Here is a 26,430-nt window from a genome sequence, read left to right as displayed (position 1 = left end):
TCCATCTACTACCACCCTCTGCCTTCTGTGGGCAAGCCAATTCCGAATCCACGCAGCCAAGTTTCCATGGATCCCATGCCTCATGACTTTCTGGATGAGCCCACCATGGGGAACCTTGTCAAATGCCTTACTGAAGTCCACATAGACCAAACCCACCGCTCTACCTTCATCAATGCTAAACCTTTATAGCATTTCCTGTTGGTCAAATTCACTCAAAGTTCATCATGTGTAACAACCTGAAGGGGGGTGATGCACACGTTCCCGCTTACATCAATGGTGTTGAGGTCGATAAGGTTGAGAGCTTCATGTTCCTGGGAGTGAACATCACCAATAGCCTGTCCTGGTCCAACTATGTAAATGCCACGGCCAAGGAAGCTCACCAGCGACTCTACTTCCTCAGGAAGCTAAAGAAATTTGGCATGTCCCGTTTGACACACCGATTTTTATCGATGCACAATAGAAAGTATCCTATCTGGATGCATCACGGCTTAGTACGGCAACTGCTCTGCCCAAGACCTGAAGAAACTGCAGAGAGTTGTGGACACAGCTCAGTACATCACGGAAACCAGCCTACCCTCCAAGGACTCTGTCTATAATTCTCGCTCTCTCAGTAAAGCAGCCAACATAATCAAAGACCCCACCCACCCCGGACATTCTCTCTTCTCCCCCTCCCATTGGGCAGAAAATACAAAAACCTGAAAGCACGTACCACCAGGCTCAAGGACAGCTTCTATCCCACTGTTATAGGACTATTGAACGGTCCCCTAGTACGATAAGATGGACTCTTGACCTCACAATCTACCTCATAATGTCCTTGCACCTTATTGTCTGCCTGCACTGCACTTTCTCTGTAACTGTAACACTTTATTCTGCATTCTGTTATTGTTTTCCCTTGTACTACCTCGATGCACTGATGTAATGAAATGATCTGTATGGATGACTGCAAAACAAAGTTTTTCACTGTACCTCGGTACGTCTGACAATAATAAACAATTTATGGATTTACCAACTGAAAGAACAAGTGCATGGACCCCAAGATCACAGCCTGGCCATAAGAAGATTAAACTGGGAGACGTGTCTGTCTATAATATCCCGGGAGCCTGCTTCAACATTCCATTTTGTATTCCTATATTTCCTGACATCATGGCTATCCAATTCCACCAGTTTAGTTTCCTGTCCAAACTTTATACCATCTGCTTTCTTTCGTGTGAAGGGTCTGCAGTGGAAAGGGTGAGCAGCTTCAAGATCCTGGGTGCCAACATCTCAGAGGACCTAGCCTGGGCCCAGCACATAGATGCAACCATGAGGAAGATGCCCCAGCGTCTCTACTTTCTTCGAAGTCTCAGTAGATTCTGCACATAGTTGAAACACTGACAAATTTCAACAGATGTACAGCAGAAAGCATTCTGACTGTGCATCACAGCCTGCTGTGGGAACTGCAATGCACAGGAATGCAAGAGGCTACAGAGAGTGGTGGACTCAGCCAGTTCCATCATGGGTACAGCTCTCCCCACCACTGAAGACATCTACAAGAGGCAATGTTTCAAGAAGGCGATTTCCATCATCAGGGACCCCCACCATCCGGGCCATGCCCTCTTCTCGATGCTGACATCAGGCAGGAGGTACAGGAGCCTGAAGACCCATACTTCAAGGTTCAACAACAGATTCTACCCCACTGTCATCAGGTTCTTAAACCAACGTGAAAAACACAAACACTACCTCAGACTATATCTCTTTTCCTCTCTCACAAATTGCACTGGTGTCATTGTGTTTATTTTGTCATGTAAGTTATATATAAATTAGGTTAATAAAGTTTTTGTTAACTTATGCTTCTGCTGTTTGTTACGTCCTGCTGCTGTGAAAAGCCTATTCCTATGGCAGTTATACCCTGTGTATGTATGCCTAGGACAATAAGCTCATCAACGTCAATTATCAATAGTGCTGAGGTCGAGATGGCTGAGAGCTTCAAGTTCCTAGGCGTAAACATCACCAATAGCTTGTCTTGCTCCAACCACATAGATGCCATGAACCAGAAAGCACACCAGCCACTTTACTTCCTCAGGAGGCTAAGGAAATCGAGCATGTCCCTATTGACCCTCTCCAATCTTTATCGATGCTCCATAGGAAGTGTCCTAACGGGATGCATCACAGCTTGGTGTGGCAACTGCTCTGCCCGAGACTGCAAGAAACTGCAGAGAGTTGTGGACACAGCTCAGCACATCGCGGAAACCAGCCTCCCCTCCATTGGCTCCTTCTATGTTTCTTGCTGCCTCGGTAAAGCAGCCGACATAATCAAAGACCCCTCCCACCCCGGACATTCTCTCTTCTCCCCTCTCCCATCGAGCAGAAGATACAAAAGCCTGAAAGCCCATACCACCGGGTTCAAGGACAGTTTCTATCCCGCTCTTACAAGACTACTGAATGTTATAAGACTTTTGTATGATAAGATAGACTCCTGACCTCACAATCTACCTCGTCATGGCCCTTGCACCTTATTGTCTGCCTGCACTGCACTTTCTCTGTAACACTTTATTCTGCATTCTGTTATTGTTTTCCATTTTGTTCTACCTCAATATGTTTATTCATGGAATGACCTTCTGTACGGCACGCAAAACAAAGTTTTTCACTGTACCTTGGTACAGGTGACAATAAAAAATCAGTTACCAATTACCAACTTGAACTTGATAAATCAGCCCAAACTTGAAGGTAATGATTCAGCTTTTGCGACTCCTTGGGAGGGAGAATTGCAAATGAAGAAGGCATTCAGCCTGCTTGCCACCACTGTCCTAGACATTGAGTCTAGGACTTGGGACATCATGTTGCAGCTGTACAAAACATTGGTTAGACGGCACTTGGACGGCACTTGGTATTGGTATTGGTTTATTATTGTCACTTGTACCAAGGTACAGTGAAAAACTTGTTTTGCATACCGATCGTACAGGTCAATTCATTACACAGTGCAGTTACATAGAGTTAGTACAGAGTCCATTGAGGTAGTACAGGTAAAAACAATAACAGTGCAGAGTAAAGTGTCACAGCTACAGAGAAAGTGCAGTGCAATAAGGTGCAAGGCCACAACAAGGTAGAGTGTGAGGTCAGAGTCCATCTGATCATATAATGGAACTGTTCAATCGTCTTATCACAGTGGAGTAGAAGCTGTCCTTAGGGTCCTGTATCTTCTACCTGATGGAAGAGGAGAGAAGAGAGAATGATCCAGGTGGGTGGGGTCTTTGATTTTTGTGTACAGTTCTGATCACCACACTACAGGAAGCATTAGAAAAAGTGCAGAAGGGATTCACCACGATGCTGCTTGGAATGGAGGGCTTGAAGACGTACGAGTTAGGAAGCTGTGGGCATGCTACACTGGCCCCTGAAGTGTGGCGACATTTGCGGGCTGCCCCCAAAACTCTGTGCAAAAGATGCATCTCATTGTGTGTTTCGATGTACATGTGACTAATAAATATAGCTTATTTTATCTTATAGTTACAAGGAGAGATTGGATAGCTTGGGTTTTTTTCTCACTGAAGCAAACGGGTGACCTGATGGAGGTTTATAAAATTATGAGAGGCATAGATAGGGCAGACAGACAAAAGTCGTTTTTCCAGGGCGGAAATATCTAACACTAGAAGGCACAGGTCTTAAGGTGAGAGGGGAGAAATTTAAAGGAGATCTGAGGGGTAAGTTTTTCACACAGAGGGTGGTGGGTATGTGGAACGAGCTGCCATAGGAGGTGGTAGAGGTGAGTAGAATTACAATGTTTAAGAGACATTTAGACAGGTACTGGTCAGGGAAGATGATGAGTGATAGAGGCAACACACAGGCAAATGGGATCAGTGTCATCAGACATTATGGTTGGCATGGATGAGGTTGGATTTAAGGGCCTATATCTGTGCTTTACAATTCATTGACTCTATTGAGACTCTGATAGCAGAAATTTCTCCGCATCTGTGTTAAATAGTTGACTCCGGATCGGAGAAGGAATGGTACAAGTCGAAGCCCTCAGCTGTAAAGACGCATGGATGTGTTCTTGCAAAGCTGTGATCTTCACGGCTCCACACCAAGATCAAAGAGTATAAGCAACTAAAGAGTTGCATTTGAGGGTAGCATTAACACAGTGGACCAAATAGCATCCTCTGGGCCAGAATTGTTGATGATCTTTGTGTGAATACAACAGTACTGTTGGCAATATTCCATTAGAATCTTGAAAAATACATTGGTACCATACTTTCAGTGAGAGGATGATCATTCAGTACAAGGAAATTCACTCAGGTGAAGACATTAGTTCAGTGTGCTCAATATTTAAAGTCAAAATCAAAGTCGAGTTTATTGTCACATGCACAAATACGTGTGTGCACAGGTGCAATGAAAAACTTACTTGCAGCAGCATCACAGGCATAGAGCATCAGAGACACATCATCAACAAATAAATCATAAATTATACATAAATTATAGAAAATTATACAAGAAAGAATACAAGTAGAACAAAAAGAAGAAAAGGAAGTCCATTGTAGTGCAACATGGTCAAAGTGGTCACAGTGTTTGTCTACTGAGGCAGTGATTAGGGTTGTGACAGTTGGTTCAAAAACCGAATGGTTGAAGGGAAGTAGCTGTTCCTGAGCCTGGTGGTGTGAGACTTCAGGCTTCTGTACATCCTGCCCGATAGTAGCTGCAAGAAGATGGCATGGCCCAGACAGTGGGGATCTTCATTAAGGGGTCAGCAGTGGAAAGAGTGAGCAGCTTCAAGTTCCTGGGCGTCAACATCTCAGAGGATTTATCTTGGGCCGAACACATTGATGCAATCACAAAGGAGGCATGCCAGCGGCTCTACTTCATGAGGAGTTTGAGGAGATTTGGTATGTCACCAAAGACTCTTGCAAATTTCTACAGATGTACGGTGGAGAGCATTCTGACTGGTTGCATCACTGCCTGGTATGGAGGCTCCAAAGTGCAGGATCGCAGGTTGTAGACTCAGCCAGCTCCATCACGGGCACAACCCTCTGCAGCCGCTTTCAATCCTGCACATTGGGCACAACCCTCCCCATCATCGAGGTGCGTCAAGAAGGGGGCATCCATCATTAAGGACCCTCACCATCTGGGACATGTCCTCTTCACGTTATTACCATTGAGGAAGAGGTACAGGAGCCTGAAGACCCACAGTCAACATTTAAGGAACAGCTTCTTTCCCTCCGCCATCAGATTTCTGAACGGCCCATGAACCCATGAACACCACCTCGTTATTCCTCTTTTGCACTATTTATTTATTTATTCATTTATTCATTCATTCATTCATTCATTCATTTATTTATTTATTTATTTGTTTGTTTGTTTATTTGTTTATTTATTTATTTATGTTTGTGACTTCTAGTAATTTTTATGTCTTGCACTGTACTGCTGCCGCAAAACAACACATTTCATGATATATGTCAGTGATAATAAACCTGATTCTGATTCTGATTCAGATCTTTGATGACGGATGTTGCCTTCTTAAGGCAGCTTCTTATTTAGCCCGTGATATATTGAGCAGAGTCCATGATCCTCTGCAGCTTCTTACATTCCTGCGCATTCAAATTGCCGTACCAGACCAAGAAACCAGTGGGCTCAAATTTTTTCAGTGAGCAGGGTGTTCCATCATTGTGATGAACATTCCTTCTGCATGATGAACGTTCCATCAGTCTGATGAACATTCGATCAGTGTGATTAACACTCCATCAGCATGATGAACATTGCATTCATGTGCTGAACATTCCCTCAGTGTTCTCAATATTCCATCAGTGTGCTGCACATTCCATCCGCATGCTGAACCTTCCATCATGGTGCTTAATATTCCATTAGTGTGATGAATATTCCATCAGTCTGACGAATATACCATTAGTGCGATGTACACTCAATCAGTGATGAACATTCCATCGGAGTGATGAAAATTCCTTCAGTGTGATGAATCTTCCATCAGTGTGCTGAACATTCCATTAGTGTGACAAATGCTCCATTAGTGTGCTGCACATTGCAACACGGTGAAGAACATTCCATAAGTCTGCTGAATATTCTATCCTTGTTCTTAACGTTCCAACAGACTGATGAACATTCCATCATGTGATTAACTTTCCACCTCTGTAAAGAGATTCCATCAGAGAGATGAATATTTCATCATTGTGATGAAAATTCCGTCAGTGCCGTGAATCTTGCATTAGTGTGAATAATACTCCATCAGTGTGATGAACAGTCCATTGATGTGATGAACATTCCATCAATGTATTGAACATTCCATCAGTGCATTCAACATTCCATCAATGTGCTGCGTGTTCCATCAGTGTGTTGAACATTCCATCAGTGTGTTGAACATTCCATCAGTGTGTTGAACATTCCATCAGTGCATTGAACATTCCATCAGTGTGTTGAACATTCCATCAGTGCGTTGAACATTCCATCAGTGTGTTGAACATTCCATCAGTGTGATGAACATTCCATCAATGTATTGAACATTCCATCAGTGTGATGAATGGAATATAAAAAGAACAATAATAAGAACATAAAAATAGGAGCAGAAGTTGGCCATCTGGCCCACTGTGTCTGCTCCGCCATTCAATAAGATTATGGCCGAACTGGCCATGGGCTCAGAGCCACCTACCTGCCTTTTCCCCATAACCCTTAATTCCCCTACTATACAAACAATAATCTAACTGTATCTTAAATATATTCTGCTGCTTCCCTGGGCAGTGAATTGCATAAATCCACTACTCTCTGGGAAAAGCAGTTCCTCCTCATCTACATATTAAATCTATTCCCCCGAATCTTGAGGCTATGTCCCCTAGTTCTAGTCTCACCTACCAGTGGAAACAACTTTCCTGCCTCTATCTATCTATCCCTTTCATAATTTTATATGTTTCTCATTCTTTTGAATTCCAGCGAGTATAGTCCCAGGCAACTCCGTCTCTCCTCATAGGCTAAATCCCTCGAATCAAACTGGTGAACCTCCTCTGCACCGCCTCCAAAGCCAGTATATCCTTCCTCAAGTAAAGAGACCAGAACTGCAGGCAGTACTCCAGGTGCGGCCTCACCAAAACCCTGTACAGTTGCAGCACATCCTCCCTGCTCTTAAATTCAATCTCTCTAGCAATGAAGGCCAACATTCCATTGCCTCTTGATCTGTTGCACCTGCAAACCAACTTTTTGTGATTCATGCACAAGCACTGCCAAGTCCCTCTGCACAACAGCATGCTGCAATCTTTCACCATTTAAATAATAATCTGAGCTTCTATTTTTCCTTCCAAAGCGGATGACCTCGCATTTACCAACATTGTGCTCCATCTGCCAGACCCTTGCCCACTCACTTAACCTATCTATATCTCTCTGCAGACTCTCCGCATCCTCTGCACAATTTGCTTTTCCGCTCAATTTAGTGTCATCAGCAAACTTAGATACGCTGCACTCAGCCCCCTCTTCCAAATTATTAATGTGTATCATAAACAGTTGTGGGGCTAGCACTGACCCCTGCAGAATCCCGCTCACCACTGATTGCCAACCAGAAAAACACCCATTTATCCCAACTCTCTGCCTTCTATTGGTTAACCAGTCGTCTATCCGTGCTAATGCATTGTCCCCAACTCCATGCATCCTTATCTTATGGATAAATCTTTCATGCGGCACCTTATCGAACAGCTTCTGGAAATCTAAGTATACAACATCCACCTGTTCCCCTCTATCCACTGTGCTCATTATATCCTCAAAGAACTCCAGTAAGTTTGTCAAACAGGACCTGCCCTTCCTGAATCCATGCTGTGTCTGCCTGATGGAACCACTTCTATCCAGATGTCTCGCGATTTAGTCCTTAATGAAAGCTTCAAGCATTTTGCCAACTACAGACATTAACCTAACTGGCCTATAGTTACCTACTTTTTTTAAAACAGTGGCGTGACATTTACTGTCTTCCAATCCGCCAGGAGTACAGAGAATTTTGGTAAATTATCACAGACTCCTCTACTATAACTTCCATCATTTCTTTCAGTATCATGGGATGCATCCCATCAGGACCAGGGGACTTGTCTACCTTTAGAACGTAGAACACAGAACATGACAGCACAGTACAAGCCCTTCGGCCCACAATGCGGTGCCAACATTTTATCCTGCTCCAAGATCTACCTAACCCTTCTCTCCCACATAGCCCTCCATTTCTCTATCACTCATGTGTCTATCTAAGAGTCTCTTAAATGTCCATAATGTATCAACCTCTGCCGGCAGTGTGTTCCACACATCCGCCACTCTCTGTATAAAAAACTTACCCCTGACATCCCCCTTATATCTTCCTCCAATCACCTTAAAATTATGTCCCCTCGTGTTAGCCATTGTCATCCTGGGAAAAAGTCTCTAAATGTCCACTCAACCTATGCCTCTTTTCATCTTGTACACCTCTATTAAGTCACCTCTCATCCTCCTTCTCTCCAAAGAGAAAAGCCCTCGCTCACTCAACCTATCCTCATAAGACATGCTCTCCAATCCAGGCAGCATCTTGATAAATCTCCTCTGCACCCTCCCTAAAGCTTCCACATCCTTTCTATAATGAGGCAACCAGAACTGAACACAATACTCCAAGTGTGGTCTAACCAGAGTTTGATAGAGCTGCAACATTACCTCCCAGCTCTTGAACTCAATACCCCAACTAATGAAGGCCAACACACCATACGCCTTCTTAACAACCATATTGATCTGCGTGGCAACCTTGAGGAATCTATGGACGTGGACCCCAAGGTCCCTCTGTTCCTCCACACTGCTAAGAGTCCTGCCATTAACCTTGTATTCTGCCTTCAAATTCGATCTCTCGAAGTGTATCACACAGTAGTTTAGCAGTCAGTGTAACGCTTTACAGCGCCAGCGACCCGGGTTCAATTCCCACCGCTCTCTGTAAGGAGTTTGTACGTTCTCCCTGTGTCTATGTGGTGTCCTCCGGGTGCTCCGGTTTCCTCCCACATTCCAAAGACGTACAGGTTAGGAAGTTGTGGGCATGCTATGTTGGTGCTGGAAGCGTGGCGATACTTGCGGGCTGCCCCCCAGAACACTCAATGCAAAAGTTGCATTTCACTGTGTGTTTCGATGTACATATGATTAATAAAGATATCTTATCTTCACACTTATCTGGGTTGAACTCCACCTGCCACTTCTCAGCCCGGCTCTGCACCCTATCAATATCCTGTTGTAATCTACAGCAACCTTCTACACTATCCACAACAGCACCAACCTTCGCATCGTCAGCAAACTCACTAACCCACCCTTCCACATCCTCATCCAAGGACGCAAAGATCATCACCAAAGGCACAGCAATCTCTTCCCTTGCTTTCCGTAATTACCTTGGATACAGCCCGTCCAGCCCCAATGACTTATCTATCCTAATGTTTTTCAAAAGTTCCAACACATCCCCTTTCCTCACATCGACATGCCCTAGTGTATCTGCCTGTTATACACCATTCTCACAAATGTCAAGGTCTCTCTCTCTCTGGTGAATACTGAAGCAAAGTATTCATTAAGGACCTCCCCTACCTCTTCCGACTCCAGGCACATGTTTCCTCTTTTATCTCTGATCAGTCCTACCCTCACTCTAGTCATCCTCCTATTCTTCACATACATGTAGAATGCCTTGGGGTTTTCCTTAATCCTACTCGTCAAGGACTTCTCATGCCCCCTTCTAGCTCTCCTAAGTCCATTCTTAAGCTATCTCTTGGCTACCTTGTAACTCTCCAGAGCCCTGTCTGATCCATGCTTTCTAAACCTTAGGTAAGCTTCTTTCTTCCTCTTGACAAGATACTGTATTCTACATCTCTTGTCAACCACGGTTCCTTCACTCTACCATCCTTACCCTGCCTCAACGAGACAAACCTATCCAGAACCCCATGCAAGTGATCTCTGAACAACCACCACATTTCCATTGTGCATTTCCCGAAGTACATCTAATCCAAATTTACACTCCCAAGTTCCTTCCTAGTAGCATTATAATTCCCCCTCCCCCAATTAAATACTTTCCCATATCGTCTGCTCCTATCCCTCTCCAAGGCTATGGTAAAGGTCAAGGAGTTATGGTCACTCTCTCCAAAATGCTCTCCCACCAAGAGATCTGAAACCTGATCAGGCTCATTGCCTAGTACCAGGTCCAGTATGGCCTCTCCTCTAGTTGGCATGTTCACGTACTGTATCAGGAGTCCTTCCTGGACACACCTAACAAACTCCCTCCCATCTATCCCCTTTACACTGAGGAGGTGCCAGTCAATATTCGGGAAGTTGAAATCACCCATGACAACAACCCTGTTATTTTTGCACCTTTCCAAAATCTGCCTCCCAATCTGCTCCTCAGTGTCTCTGCTGCTACCTGGGGGGTCTGTAGAATACTCCCAATAGAGAGAGATCGCTCCCTTCCTGTTTCTGACTTCCACCCACACTGACTCAGTGGACGATTCCTCCAGGACATCCTCTCTTTCTACAGCTGTGACACTGTCCCTGATCAGCAATGCCACTCCCCCACCACTTTTACCTCCGTCCCTGTCCCTTCTGAAACATCTAAATCCCGGAATATCCAGCAGCCATTCCTGCCCTTGCGACAGCCAAGTCTCTGTAATGGCCACCACATCATAGTTCCACGTACTTACCCATGCTCTAAGTTCATCACCCTTGTTCCTGATACTTCTCACATTGAAGTAGACACACTTCAGCCCATCCAACTGACTGCAATTTTGCCCTTTCAACTGCTTATCCTTCCTCACAGTCTTTCAACACTCTGCATCTACTTGTACACTAAGTGCACCAACCTCTGACCTATCACTCGGGTTCCCATCTCCCTGCCAAATTAGTTTGCTCATCACTACCTCTTTAGTGACAGTGATTGTATCGAGGTCCTCACCTCCCATTGCATCTATAACCTCTCTCTTTGGCATGTTGGATGTGTCCTCCACCATGAAGACTGACACATAATAGTTGTTCAAGGACTCGGCCATTTCCACATTACCCAATGTTAATTCGCCTTTCTCATCTTCCAAGGGACCTATGTTCACTTTAGCCACCCTTTTCTACTTTATGTAATTATAAAAACTTTTACTATCTGTTTTTATATTTTGTGGTAGTTTTACTTTCATAATCTATGTTCCCTTTCCTTATTGCTTGCTCAGTGGTTCTTTGTTACTTTTTGAAGTTTTCCCAGTCTTCCAGTTTCCCACAACTCTTGGCGACTTTGTATACATGACCTTTTAGCTTGATGCCTTTTTTCCATCAGTGCACTGAACATTCCATCAGTATGCTAAACATTTCATCATTGTGCTTACCAGTCCATCAATGTGATGAACATTCCATCGGTACGCCGGCAATTCCATTAGTGTGATGAATGTTGCATCTGTCTAATGACATTTCATCAGAATGATGAACATTCCAAAAGTCTGCTGAACTTTCCATCATGGTGATGAAAATTCCATCAGTACCATGAACATTCCAACAGTGTGATCACTTTCCATCATTGTGAAGAATATTCTATTAGTCTACTGCACATTCAATATTTGTGAAGAATATTCCATCAGAGTGATGAACACTCCATCAGTATAATAACGTTCCATCAGTACACTGATCATTCCGTCAGTGGGCTGAACATTCCATCAGTGTGATAAATATTCCATCAGTGCACTGAATATTCCACAAGAAAGCTCAGCATTCCATCAGTGTCCTGCACGTTCCATCAGTGTGCTGAACCTCCCATCATTGTGCTCATCATTCCATATGTGTGCTGAATATTCCACCTTTGTTCTTGACATTCCATCAGTGTGATGAACATGCCATCAGAGCACTAAACATGCCAACAGTGTGATGAACATTCATCATTGTGCTTAACAGCCTATCAGTGTGATGAAAGTTCCATCTGTTTAATGATCAATCCATCAGTGTACTGAACATTCAATCATAAAATTTCCATCAGTGGAATGAACATTCCATCAGTGTCATTATCATTCCATCATTGTGATGAACATTACATCGGTTCCCTGGATCTTACATTAGTGTGATTAATGTTATATCAGTCTGCTGAACATGCCATCAGTGTGATGAACATTCCATCAGTTTGATAGGCATTGCATTCATGTGTTGAACACTCCATCAGTGTGCAGAATCTTCCATCAGTGCACTGAACTTCTAATCGGTGCCCTGAACATTCTAAAAGAGTGCAGAAGATTCCAACCGTGTGACGAATGTTATAAAGTCAACCCCTGCTTTAATTGGATTTCACGCATAAACATTTCACAACTCGCTCCTCAAAGGTCTGAGATTTAGAAGGAAATTCACTTTCATGAAATTTGTGTGTAGATTTTTATTTTATTTTTGTTTGTTTTACTTGGGATTTGCGCAGATGATGGGACTTAGTGTTACAGAAAATTGTGATGGGACCGTTTTCTTAGATTGCAACTAGCATCTGCACCGATACGAAGGGTTCATTGGTGTCATTGTGCTGAATGTTCCATCAGTGTGCTGCCGATTACATCAGTGTGCTCAAAATTCCATCAGTATGATGACTTTCGATCAGTGTGACAAGCATTCCTTCAGTGCACTGAACATTCCATCAGTGATGAACAATTTGTCTGTGCACTGAACATTTCATCAGTTGATAAACATTCCATCGGTGTGCTTAACATTCCATCAGTGTGACAAACAGTCCATCAGAGCACTGAACAAACCATCAGTGTGCTTAATATTCTGCCATTGTGCAAAACGTGGTGGGCCGAATGGCCTGTATTGTGCTGGTTCTATGGTTCTAAAACATTCCATCGGTGCACTGAACATTTCATCAGTGTGATGAACATTGCATCAATATGATGAATATTCCATCATTGTGCTTAACATTCCACCAGTGCACTGCACATACCATCACTACGATGAAAATTCATTCATTGTTCGAACATTCATCAGTTCGCTGAACATTCCATCAGAGTGATGAATATTCCATCAGTGCCCTCAGCATTCCATCAGTGTGATTAATATTCCATTAGTGTGATGACATTTCATCAGTGTGAATAAATTCCATTAGTCGGGTGAACATTCCATTGTCGTGATGAACATTCCATCAGAGTGATGGACATTCCATTAGTGCGATAAATACTCCATCATTGTGGTGTAAATTCCATCAGAGCACTAAGCATGCCATCAGTGTGATGAACATTCCATCATTGTGCTTAAGAGCCCATCAGTGTGATGAAATTTTGATAAGTTTGATGAACAGTCTGTCAGTGCACTTAACATTCCATCAGTGTGATGAACATTACATCCTGTTACGGGTCAGGTTACTATTTGGTGAAGGTCCCTTTAAGGCACCTGGACAGTAGAGTAGTGGTGTGTGTGTGTGGTGTCATCAGACAGCAAGATTATAACAACGTGCTGACGATTTTGCTCAGTGAGTCAGTGAGTCAAAGGAAGAGAAAGAGAGAGAGAGAGAGACACTGACTGCTGGTCTCCGTAACAATGGATGAAGAACAATAGCTGTGTCTGTCACTACAACCCATGTCTGGATTTTTGGAGCAATCAAGTGGAGTCCACTTTGTCATTAACCTGTACTGGGAAACAGTTATTTCTGTGAACGGCCACTTATCGAGTGCCGTCGGGGTGGCAGATACTTCGGAACAAAGCAGTGGAGATCATCAGAGATTGAGGTGTTGTCTGGGTTCCATGGTGGAACATGTGGATTTTGTAATTTCTCTCTACATTCTCTCTTCAGTCAACGGTGGTTTTGCAAAACTCTTTGCTCATGTTTCACCTTATGACTTGCTGAACTGAACTTTGAGAACTATTCCTAGACTTGGGGTTTGGGAATTTGCCACACACACACTTTGAGTTTAGTTTTGGGGATTATGTTTGATATCTGACATTTTTACTTTACTTATTATTACAAGTCGTTAATAATAACATAGTTTTTAACACTTGTACATGACTCGGTGTGTTTCTATTGTTACTGGTATGTAACACATCCCTTGTTTAACATTCCATTCTTGTTCTTAACATTTCATGAGTGTGATGAATATTTCATCAGTGAGATGAACATTCCATCATGTGTGAAGGACAATCCATCCCTTGGTGAACATTCCATCCTTGTACTTAAAATTCCATCAGCATGTTGAACATTTCATCAGTGTGATGAACATTCGATCAGCGCGATGAACATTCCCTCAGTCTAATGAACACCCTATCAGTGTTCTGAACATTTCATCGGTGTGCTTAACATTTCATCAGTGCACTGAGCATTTCATCAGTGTGATGCACATTTCATTAGTGTAAATAACATTCCATCATTGAGCTTTACATTCCATCTGTGTGCTGAACATTCCAACAGAGTGCAGAATATTCCATCCATGTGTGAACATTATACAGGCAACCCCTGCTTTAAGGCCCTATGTGTAATGGGATTTTGCCCATAAACATTTCACAAATCACTCCCCAAAATTCTGAGATTTAGAATGAACTTCGGTCTCATGGAATTTCTGCATCAATTTTTATTTTATTTTTCTTTGTTTTACTTGGCACAAGCACAAATGATGTGGCTTTGTGCTGCAGAAAATTGTGATTGGGGCCATTTACTGGGATCGCAACCAACACCTGCAGCGTTACCAAGGGTTCATCCGTGTCATTGTGCTGAATATCCCGCTAATGCACCGAACGTTCCAATAACGTGATTAAAATTCCAACAGAGCGCTGAAAATTCCATCAAGATATCTTTATTAGTCACATGTACATCGAAACACACAGTGAAACACACCTTTTGTGGAGAGTGTTCTGGGAGCAGCCCGCAAGTGTCGCCACGCTTCCAACGCCAACATAGCATGCCCACAACTTCCTAACCTGTACGTCTTTGGAAAGTGGGAGGAAACCGGAGCACCCGGATGAAACCCATGCAGACATGGGGAGAACGTACAAACTCCTTACAGACAGTGGCCGGAATTGAACCCGGGTCTCTGGCGCTGTCATAGTGTTATGCTAACCGCTACACTACTGATCAGCATGATGAAAATTACATCCGTGTCATGAGCCTTCCTTCAGTGCGCTGAACATGCCATCTGTGCGCGTTAAACATTCCAACAGAGTGCCGAATAATCCATCCGTGTGTGGACATTATACAGGCAACCACTGCCGTAAGGCCCTAGGTGTAATGGGATTTCGCCCATAAAGATTTCACAAATCGCTCCCCAAAGATCTGAGATTCAGAATGGAATTTGATCTCATAGAATTTGTGCGTTAACTTTTATACTATTTTTGTTTGTTCTGCTTGGCCCAGGTGCAGATAATGTGGATTAGTTTCGCAGAAAATTGTAATGGGGCCATTTTTGGGGGAATACAATGAAAACCTGCCCCATTACGAAGGGTACATCCGCGTCAGTGCGCCGAACACCCCAATAATGTGATGAAAATTTCACTTGAGTGCTGAAAATTTCATCAGTGAAATGATATTCCATCCGTGTCATGAATATTGCATCAGCACACTGAACATTCCAACAGAGTGCCGAATATTCCGTCCATGCCCAGATAGTGTACAGGCGACCCCTGCTTTAATGGTGCAATGAGGTTTCGCCCATAAACATTTCACAACCCTCTCCCCAAAAATCTGAGATTCAGAATGAAATTCACTTTCTTGGAATCTGTGCCTCAATTTTTACATAATTTTTGTTTGTTTTGCTTGGCAGGTGCACAGGTGATGTGGCTTCATGTTACAGAAAGTCGTGATGCGGGCCACTTTCTGGAATTGCAATCAACACCTGCCCCGTTATGAAGGTTGCCTCAGTGTCAGTGTGATGAACCTCCCATCAGTGCGATGAATAACTCATTAAATTAGTAATCAAATTCCCAGCTAAACTAATCCCTTCTGCCTACACCATGTCCATATCCTACCATTACCTCACATTCATGTGCCTATATAAGAGCCTTTTGAACATCCCTATTGTATTTGCCTCCACAACAGCCCCTGCACCACCGCCGGTGGCACACCTCAGGCACCCAACACTCTCTGTGTAAGATGTTTTCGGAAAACAGGATTGTTCAGTAAACCTTAAGACCGTAAGATACAGGAGCAGAATTAGGCCAATCAGCCCATCAAGTCTGCTCCACCATTCAAGCATGCCTGATTTTTTTTCCCCAACCCTATTCTCCTACCTTCTCCCCAAAACCCTTAACCAATCAGGAACCTATCGATCTCTGCCTTAAATACACCCAATGACTTGGCCTCCACTGCCATCTGTGGTACCAAATTCCACAGATTCTCCACCCTCTGGCACGGTAGTGCAGCGATTAGCGTAACGCTATTACAGCGCCAGCGACCCGGGTTCCATTCCAGCCGCTGCCTGTAAGGAGTTTGTACGTTCTCCTCGTGTCTGCATGGGTTTCCTCTGGGTGCTCCGGTTTCCTCCCACGTTCCAAAGACGTACGGGTTAGGAAGTTGTGGGCATGCTATGTTGGTACTGGAAACGTGGCGACACTTGCGGGCTGCCCCCAGAACACTCTACGCAAAAGATTCACTGTGTGTTTCGATGTACGTGTGATGAAGATATCTTAAATTGCTCCTCATCTCAGTTCTAAAAGGGCGGCCTTTTATTCTGAGGCTGTGCCCGCAGATCCTGGACTCTCCTACTGATAAACCAAAGCAAACTCCGGCATACTGAAGGAATAATCAGTCATCTGAAGAAATGCTCAACCGAGGCATGTTATCGTGTCATTGAATTGTAAAGCATAGAAACAGGCCCTTCAGCCCACTGAATCTGTACCAACCGTCAACCATCCATTTACATCAATCCTACATGAATCCCATTTTTATCAGAGTCACAGAGCAATACAGGCCCTTTGGCCCAACGGGTCCATGCAAACCGTGGGGTCCACCCAGTTAGTCCCAATCTTTCTGAGTTCAGCCCATATCCCTCCAAGCCCCGCCCCTCCATGTACCTGTCCAATACACAAGAAGTGCAGGAGGAACTCAGCAGGTCGGGCAGCATCCGTGGAGGGAAATAAACAGTCGACGTTTCAGGTTGAGACCTTTCATCAGGAAAGGAGGAGGGCAGAATCTAGAATAAGAAGGTGGGGGGAGGGGGATGAGCACACGTGGGCAGGGGATGGGTGAGTCCAGGTGAGGGGGACAGGGAGGTTGGTGGGGGAGAGGAGGGAAGGGAGGTAGGTGGGGAGAGGGGGAGGTGGGTGGGGAAGGGGGGAAGGCAGGTGGGTGGGAGAGGGGCCAGGGAGGTGGGTGAGGGAGAGGGGGAAGGGTGGGTGGGGGAGAGAGGGAAGGGATGTGGGTGGGGGGGAGGGGGGAAGATGCCCCAACTGCCCCCAGGCCGAGACCACTCACTCCACCGCTGGGTCTTACTGCTCCTCTGCTTTGACTACCACACCCCACCCTCCCCTGGTCTCCTCAGCCTCCCCCACCCCTAGCCCCCCCCCTTCACTTGTCCAAGCCCCCAACTTCCTCCCACCCCACCTTCCCTGACCCCTCTAACTCTCTACCTTCCCCTGACCCCAGCTCCCACCCCTACCGCATCTTCACTATCCCCTCCGACCTTCGCCTCTCTGAGGCTGGACTTTCTGTCCTCAGCAGGGGTCTTACCTTTGTCCCCCTGCGCCAGCACCTCAAAGGGTTCCACGCCCGCCATGACGCCAAGCTCTTCTTCTGTCGCCTCTGTCTCCAGGCTTACTTCTTCAGCAAGGATTCCCCACCCCCCATTGATGACCCTTCTCCTGCCTTAAGCCCTCTTCCTCCTCTTGGACACCTTGTCTCTTCATCTCTAACTGCTGATAGGACATTTATCATCTAAACTTCACCATTCCTCTCATCTACTCCAACCTCACGCCCTCTGAACGCACTGCCCTGCACTCCCTCCGCACCAATCCTAATCTTACCATCAAACCCGCAGACAAGGTGGGTGCCATTGTAGTCTGGTGGACTGACCTTTGCATTGCCGAGGCCAGACATCAACTCTCGGACACCCCCACTTACTTGTCCCTCAACCTGGATGCCACCAAGGAGCCTCAGGCCATTATCTCCCACACTATCACTGACCTCATGGCCTCCGGAGACCTCCCCTCTACAGCTTCCAACCTCATAGTTCCCCTACCTCACACTGCCCGTTTCTACCCCCTACCCAAGATTCACAAACCCAACTGCCCTGGTAGACCCATTGTTTCTGCCTGCTCCTGCCCCACTGAACTCGTGTCCTCATATCTTGACTCCGTTTTGTCCCCTTTGGTTCAGCCCCTTCCTACCTACGTCCGTGACACTTTGCATGCTCTCCATCGTTTCAGCAACTTCCAGTTCCCCGGCCCTGGCAGCTTCATTTTCACCATGGACATTGAGTTCCACGACTAAGAAGGCTAATAGAATTTTCAGCAGCATAAAAGACTTTTGGAGTTTCCTTCACCTTGAAAGATGGTTTAGCAGAGAGAAGGAATTCTCTGCACTCTGAAGAGATATTCAGCAGATCATTGGAAATGTCAGCATTCTGATGAAATGCTTGACAGGTTAATGGAATGTCTAGTACCTTGATGGAATGCTTGACAGGCTGGTAAAATGTCTAGTACCCCAATGAAATGTCTGACCAGGCTGATGGACTGTCTAATACCCCTGATGGAATGTTTGACAAGCTAATGGAAAGTGTAGTACCCTGATGAAATGTTTTATAGGCTGATGGAAAGTCTAGTACCCTGATGAAATGTTTAACAAGCTAATGGAAAGGCTAGTGCCCTAATGAAATGTTTGACAGGATGATGGAATGTCTAGTACCCCAATGAAATGTCTGACCAGGCTGATGGACTGTCTAATACCCTGATGGAATGTTTGAGAAGCTAATGGAAAGTGTAGTACCCTGATGAAATGTTTTACAGGCTGATGGAAAGACTAGTACCCTGACAAAATAGTTGACAAGCTAATGGAAAGACTAGTGCCCTAATGAAATGTTTGACAAACTGGTGGGATGGAATGTCTGGTACCCTGATAGAATGTTTGACAGGTTGATGGAAAGCCTAATACCCTGAAAGAGAGTTTGATGCTTGATAGATATTCCAAATCCCTGAAGGATTATTTGGCAATCTCACGGAATATTCAGACCTCTGCAGCATTTAGCACTCTGAAATAACATTTGGTGAACCTAATTTAATTTCTGGTCCCCTGCAGGAATGTTTGTCAGATCTATGGAATTTCCAGCACTCTGAATTAATATTCAGTGGAAAGCAGGAAATTTTCCAATGCTCATGGAATATCCAGCAGATTGATGGAATTTTCATCAGCCTCAGGACTATTTGAAATAATGATGGAATTTCTAGAACCCCGAATGAAGATTTGTGGAATATTTAGTTAACGAATTTTCAGCAGTTTGAAGGAATATTTGGCAGTTTTGATGGGACTTACAGCAGCTTAAAGGAATACTCAGTAGATTTTTGGAATCTCCTACATCCTGAAAGAATGTTCAGCGGAATTTTCATATTACCAACATCCTGGAATATTCTGAACATCATTGAATTTTCAACAATCTGAAGGAAATGTTCAGGAATCTGCATACTTTCCCTTATCCTCGAAGAACATCCGGGAGATTGATGGAATCATTTGCATCCTGAACAAGTGGAATGTCTTGAGTCATGATTTATGAGCAGCCCAGTGACTCGGTGCATAGATCCATTGCCTCCCAGCTCCACAGACCCAGGTTCAATCCTGATCTTGGGTGTTGTCCATGTGGAGTTTGCACATTCCCCTTGTGACCACATGGGTTTCTCCCGGGTGTTCCGGTTTCCTCCCATAGCACAAAAACGTGCAGTTTGACAGGTTAATTGGCTGCTGTATATTGCCCCCCCGTGTGATCAGTAGTGGGAGAATCTGATGGGCGGGGTGGAGTGTTGACATGTTGGCGGCAAGAATAAAACAAGCAAGATCAATGTAGAATTACTGTAAATTGCCATAGGATCATGCCATAAAACATGCCATAGGATCAACAACTGGGTGGTTGATCCTATGGCATGGATTCGATGGGCCGAAGGGCCTGTTTCCATGCTGTATTTCTATGATTCTCTTTGAAGGGATTTTTGATTGTATTTCCCACACTCCTTTTCCAACCTTTTTATTGAATTTCAAATTAATTCAAATTAATATACAGAACATTAATGATTACACACGGTGCGAAGAGATCGGGATAACAGTATTAACAGCTAATATATACTCACAAGGAGTAAAAAATATAATCTGGACCTCCCGCCCTCTCGCTAAGTAAGCATGATACAAAACAAATTGAAAAGAGATTTAATTATCTGAAAACCCCCAAATCGAAAAAAAAGTAAGCAAAAGCAAACCAAATACTTCAAAAAAACTGGACAGATATTCCTTTGGTTAAAAAGAATGTTATGTCGTTAGCTCCACTCCTCTGTATTTCCCACAATCTGAAGCAATTCTTAACAGGCCTATGGGATTTTCTTTACCGTGCTGTTCAAAACCATTGGTTAGACCGCACTTGGAGTACCGTGTACAGTTCTGGTCACCACACTACAGGAAGGATAGGGTAGCAATAGAGAGAGTGCAGAGGAGATTCCCCAGGCTACTGCTTAAAATTAAAGGGCTGTAGTTATGAGGAGAGATTGAATAGGCTGGGATTATTCTCACTGGAATATAGAAGGCAGAAAGGGTGACCTTATAGAGGTTTGTAAAATTAGGAGAGGCATAGATAGGGTAGAGTCAGAGGGATGGTTGGCAGGCTGGTTGAATGACCATCCAACCTTTAGAATATCACATATCCTGAAGGAATGTTTGGGAAAGGGAAGGAATTTTTGGAGTGTGAAGAACAGAGTGAAGGTAGGAGACAGCCCGTCCCCCCACCTCGCTCCACCAATTTCCCTTTTCCCTCTCTCTGTCTGCCTCCATCTATCACTCAGCTGCCACTGTCCCCCAGCTCCCCCCAGTCCCCTCCCCTGCCTGTCATCTTACACCCCTCCTCAGTCCACCAATCATCTGGGACTCCTGTCTCACCGCTCCCCCTCTCCTCTCTATACCGGCCATCCCCCCCTCTCCACTCTCAGTCCCGATGCAGGGGTTTCGACCCGAAAAATCGACAGTTCCTTCCCCCCCCCCCACACCCCCACAGATGTTGCTCGACCCGCTGAGTTCCTCCAGCAGATTGGTTGTCACTCCAGGTTCCGGCATCTGCTGACTCATGTGTCTCCAGGAATTTTTGACCATCTAGAGAGAACCTTTGGCAGGCTGGTGGAACTTTTAGCAAAGAAAAATCAAACTGCTGGGGGAACTCAGCGGGTCAGGCAGCATCTTTGGAGGGAAATGGACAGTTGATGTTTCGGGTCAAGACCCTTCATCTGGACTGAAAGACAGATAAGATTTCTTTATTAGTCACATGTACATCGAAACACACAGTGAAATGCATCTTTGCGTAGAGTGTTCTGGGGACAGCCCGCAAGTGTCACCACACTTCCGGCACCGACATAGCATGCCCACAACTTCCTAACCCGTACATCTTTGGAATGTGGGAGGAAACCCACGCAGATACAGGGAGAACGTACAAACTCCTTGCAGACAGCGGCCGGAATTGAACCCAGGTCGTTGGCACTGTAATAGCGTTACACTAACCGCTACACTACCGTGCTGCCTGACAGGAGATTCTGTGGCCATGAACAGGACTCCAGGATGGTGAGTTGTCTCCCGGGTGCCAGGGTCAAGGATGTCTTGCTCACTGGCTAGCAGGCAGGAAGAGAAGAGGCTGATGCCTACAGTGGAGGAGCTGATATAAAGAGGTGGAGGGAAGTGGTAGATAATAAACACTCTTTATTGAAGTATTTATTGAAGCTCCCAGCAGTGGCTGGTACACCAATTTATCAATAGTCTTCCCAATGGCGCACTCAGTTCTTAAAGGTACATTCACACTCATGTACACTTTTGTGGATGAAATATATTTTCCTGATGCTCCCAGCTTTCCCAAATATCCTCCTTCATTTGACTGGGGAATATGCATGAAACTCAAAAGTGTTCACAATAAAACCGATGTATATTGAATTTCAGTCCCTTATTCAGTCTGTGTTGTGGGTTTGATTGAATCAGTTCAATGGATGAGGGGTTTGGATGACCTGAAGCATTATCATCAATTCTGGTTGGGTCTGCTGTCAGGAATCATGGAGTCATGGAGTGACGGAGGGATACAGCACAGAGGCAGGCCCTTCGGCCCAACATTTCCATGCCGGCCTCCTTGCCATCTACACTAATCCCATTTGACTAATGAGGACCATATCCATCTATGCGTCAGGAACTCAGCGGGTCAGGCAGCATCTGTGGAGGGAAATGGACAGTCAACGTTTCGGGCCGAGACCCGTCATCTGGACTGAGAGACAGAGGGAAGATGGTCACTGTAAAGATAAAATAAGATAAGATCTTTGTTAGTCACACGTACATTGAAACACACAGTGAAATGCATCTTTTGCGTAGAGTGTTCTGGGAGCAGCCCGCAAGTGTCGTCACACTTCCGGTGCCAACATAGCATGCCCACAACTTCCTAACCCGTACGTCTTTGGAATGTGGGAGGAAACCGGAGCACCTGAAGGAAACCCACGCAGACGCGGGGAGAACGTACAAGCTCCTTACAGACAGCGGCCGGAATTGAACCCGGGTCTCTGGCGCTGTAAAACGTTACACTTACCGCCACACTACCGTGCCTGCCGTACCGGCTACGCCATTAAAGAGGTGGGGGAAGGGGTGGAGCAAGAGCTGGCGGGTGTTAGGTGGATCCAGGTGAGGAGGGGTGATAAGCAGATGGGGGAGGGGATAGTGACAGAGGCTGGGAGGTGAAAGGTGGAGGTGACAAATGGTGGGATCTAATTGGAAACATGGAATTTTTAGCAACATGAATGAATATTCAGCACGCACTTGGAATTTCTGGCATCCTTAAGGAATGTTAATACGGAACATAGAACAGTACAGCACAGGAACAGGACCTACGGCCCACAATGTTGTACCAAACCAACTAAACTAGTAATCAAATGCCCAACTAAACTAATCCCTCCTGCCTACACAATGTCCATAACCCTCCATTCTCTGCACATTCATGTGCCTATATAAGAGCCTCTCGAACGCCCCTATTGTATCTGCCTCCACCACCACCCCAGGCAGCGCATTCCAGGCACCCACTGCTCTCTGTGTAAAAAACTTGCCCCGCACATCTCCTTTGAACTTACCCCCTCTCACCTTAAGTGCATGCCCTCTGGTATTAGACATTTCAACCCTGGGAAAAAGATACCGGCTGTCTACTCTATCTATGCCCTTCATAATCTTATAAACTTCTATCAGGTCTCCCCTCAGCCTCCGCCTCTCCAGAGAAAACAACCCAAGTTTGTCCAACCTCTCCTTATGCCCTCTAATCCAGGCAGCATCCTGGTCCTTCCTATAATGGGGCGACCAGAATTGAATGCAATACTCCTGATGTAGCCTAACCAGAGTTTTATAAAGATGCAACATAACTTCCTGACTCGCGAACTCAGTGCATCGACCCAGTGCAAGCATCCCATGCGCCTTCTTTACCACCCTATCGACCTGTGCAGTCAAATGTTCAGAAGAATGCTAAAATATTCAGCACACTGAAGGCATGTCCAGTGGATTTGGGAAGTTCCTTCACCTGCAGGGAAAATTCATCTGACTGATGGATTTTCTACTACCCTGAACGAATGTTTGACAGAGTAATGGGATTTTTTAAATTCTGAGGCTTGAGTCCAGGGATGCTCAGGGGAAAATTGTTAATGGGGGTAGTTAAGGTGATGTGTTACAAATGGCAGGTCGAGGTGGGCTAATGGGAGATGGGGAGAAAACCTTTGAGGCAATACCACAGACAAACGACCTGCAGCAGAAATGGTTGGTACTGATAGAGGACAAACACAATATCAGAAGTTGGAGAATTCAATATCAAGTGTGGAAGGCTGCAAATGGGTCCAGAGGTCCCCACAGATATTCCCTTTCCCACAGATCCCGAGAATGAAAGGCTTAATATTTGAGGACCGTTTGATGTCTCTGGGCCTGTACTCGATGGAGTTCAGGAGGATGAGGGGGGGATCTCATCGAAACCTACCGGATACTGAAAGGCCTGGATAGAGTGGATGTGATCAGTAGGAGAGTCTTGGATCCGAGGGCACAGCCTCAGAATAAAGGGACGTTCCTTTAAAGCTGATATGAGGAGGAATTTCTTCAGCCAGAGGGTGGTGAAGCTGTGGAATTTGTTGCCACAGATGGCTGTGGAGGCCAAGTCATCGGGTGTATTTATGACAGAGATTGATAGGTTCTTGATTGGTAAGGGGGTTAAGGGTTACGGGGAGAAGGCAGGAGAATGGGTTTGGAAAAAGAAATCAGCCATGATTGAATGGCGGAGCAGACTCAATGGGCCGAATGGCCTAATTCTGCTTTAATGTCTTATGATCTTATAGTCTATCCCATCCACCTCTCCCCCAGCTTCTCTGCAATGAAAACTATCTTTTATGTGTCATAGACAAGGTGAATAGCCAGTCTTTTTCCCAGGGTTGGGGAGTCCAATACCAGAGAGAATAGGATTAAAGTGAGATTTAGAAGTGATCTGAGAGGTAAGTTTTTTCACACGGAGGGTGGTGTGTATGTGCCAGAGAAATTGGTAGAGGTGGATACAATTACAATATTTAAAAGACATTTGAACAGGTACATGGATAGGAAAAGCTTAGAGGGATATGGGTCATTTAAGAGACTCTTAGATAGACACATGAACGATAGAGACAGGAGGGCTATGTGGGAGGGAAGGGGTAGATAGATCTTAGAGCAGGATAAAATGTTGGCACAACATTGTGGGCCGAAGGGCCTGTACTGTGCTGTCATCTTCTATGTTCTATGTTCTATAAATGAGGGCAAATGGGACTAGCTCAGTTAGACAACTTGATTGGCATGGACGAGTTGGGCCGAAGGGCTGTTTCCATGCTGTATAACTCCAGGACTCACTGAGTCTATTCCATCTCTGTCGCAGTTCTGATGAAGAGATGTCAACCTGAAACGTTAACTCTGTTTCTCTTCCCTCAGATGCTGCCTGACCTGGTGAGTGTTTCCAGCATTTCTGGTTTCATGGAACCGTGCAGCACAGAAACAGGTCAGTTGGCTGAACTGGGCCATGCCAACCGGTGGGCACCTTTCTGTGTTAATCCCAGCTTCCAGCACTTAGTCAATACCCTCTCTGCCCAAGCGATTCATGTGCTCGTCTGGGCACTTTTTAAGTGCTGTCAGATTACCAGTTTCTGCACTTTTGTTTATCCGAAAGAGAGCAGATGTGAGAGAGTGCAGGTTGATAACAGAAGTCCCTGGAGCAAGGATGCTGACAGAAAGAAGACATTCCTATGACTGCAAGTCATTCCTCAAATGTGCAGTACAGTTCCCAAGAGCAGGTTGCATTATTCTGTCCATTCCCCCACGTTACAGTCCATTCCCCCACAATAGTCCATTCCCCCACGTTACAGTCCATTCCCCCACATTACAGTTCATTTACCACATCACAATCCATTCCCCAACATTACAATCCATTCCTCCACATTACAGTCCATTCCCCCATGTTACAGTCCCATTTCCCCACATTACAGTCCATTCCTCTCCATTACAGACCCTTCTTCCTCATTACAGTCCATTCCTCCACATTACAGCTCAGTCCCCCACGTTACAGTCCGTCCCTCCACAATGCCACCCATTTTTGTTGGACGGAAGAGGTTCCCGTTAGCTTGATGCATCTTCCCCCAAAGAGAACACATTTGTCTCCAATTCTCACAAATTCCTGTCTGTGACTCCAGATCACACAACTTCCAACACTCTGAGCATTGCCCCAGATTGCAGACTGTTTCCTCGGTCTGTTGCTCAGAGAACTGCATTATCTGCAGGTTGCCAGAGGTTACAACAGAATGCAGAACCTCTGCATGTGCCAAACCTTACATCTCGAGTGCAGGACATTCCTGCAGGTGCAATAGGTTCCTCCAGAGGGCAGGAGACACCACCAGAGTGTGGAACATGCCCCAGGTTGAAGATTACTCCAGCAGTCTGCAGGACTTCTGTCTCGAGTGCAGTAGCTATCACTCCAATCTCTCCAAAGACAGCATGATTGTCCAATATTCACACAGTAGCTCATTCCAGAGAAGGTCGAACCTCCAGGACGTGTCCAACCCCGTAGACTACAGAACAATCTCAAACAGCGTCCATTCCCAGAGTGAAGATCGTTCCTCCAATGTTGTCCATTCCCAGAGTGAAGACTCTTCCCCCAGTGTTGTCCATTCCCAGAGTGAAGACAAGTCCTCCAGGATCATCCATTCCCAAAATGAAGACCATTCTCCCAGTTGCATCCATTCCCAGTGAAGACTCTTCCCTCAGTGTTGTCCATTCCCAGAGTGAAGACTCTTCCCCCAGTGTTGTCCATTCTCAGAGTGAAGATC

Source organism: Pristis pectinata, chromosome 2 (assembly GCF_009764475.1).
Source record: "Pristis pectinata isolate sPriPec2 chromosome 2, sPriPec2.1.pri, whole genome shotgun sequence".
In the NCBI taxonomy this organism is placed as follows: Eukaryota; Metazoa; Chordata; class Chondrichthyes; order Rhinopristiformes; family Pristidae; genus Pristis; species Pristis pectinata.
The sequence above is the reverse complement of the archived record's forward strand: the minus strand, read 5'-3'. Positions refer to the sequence as shown.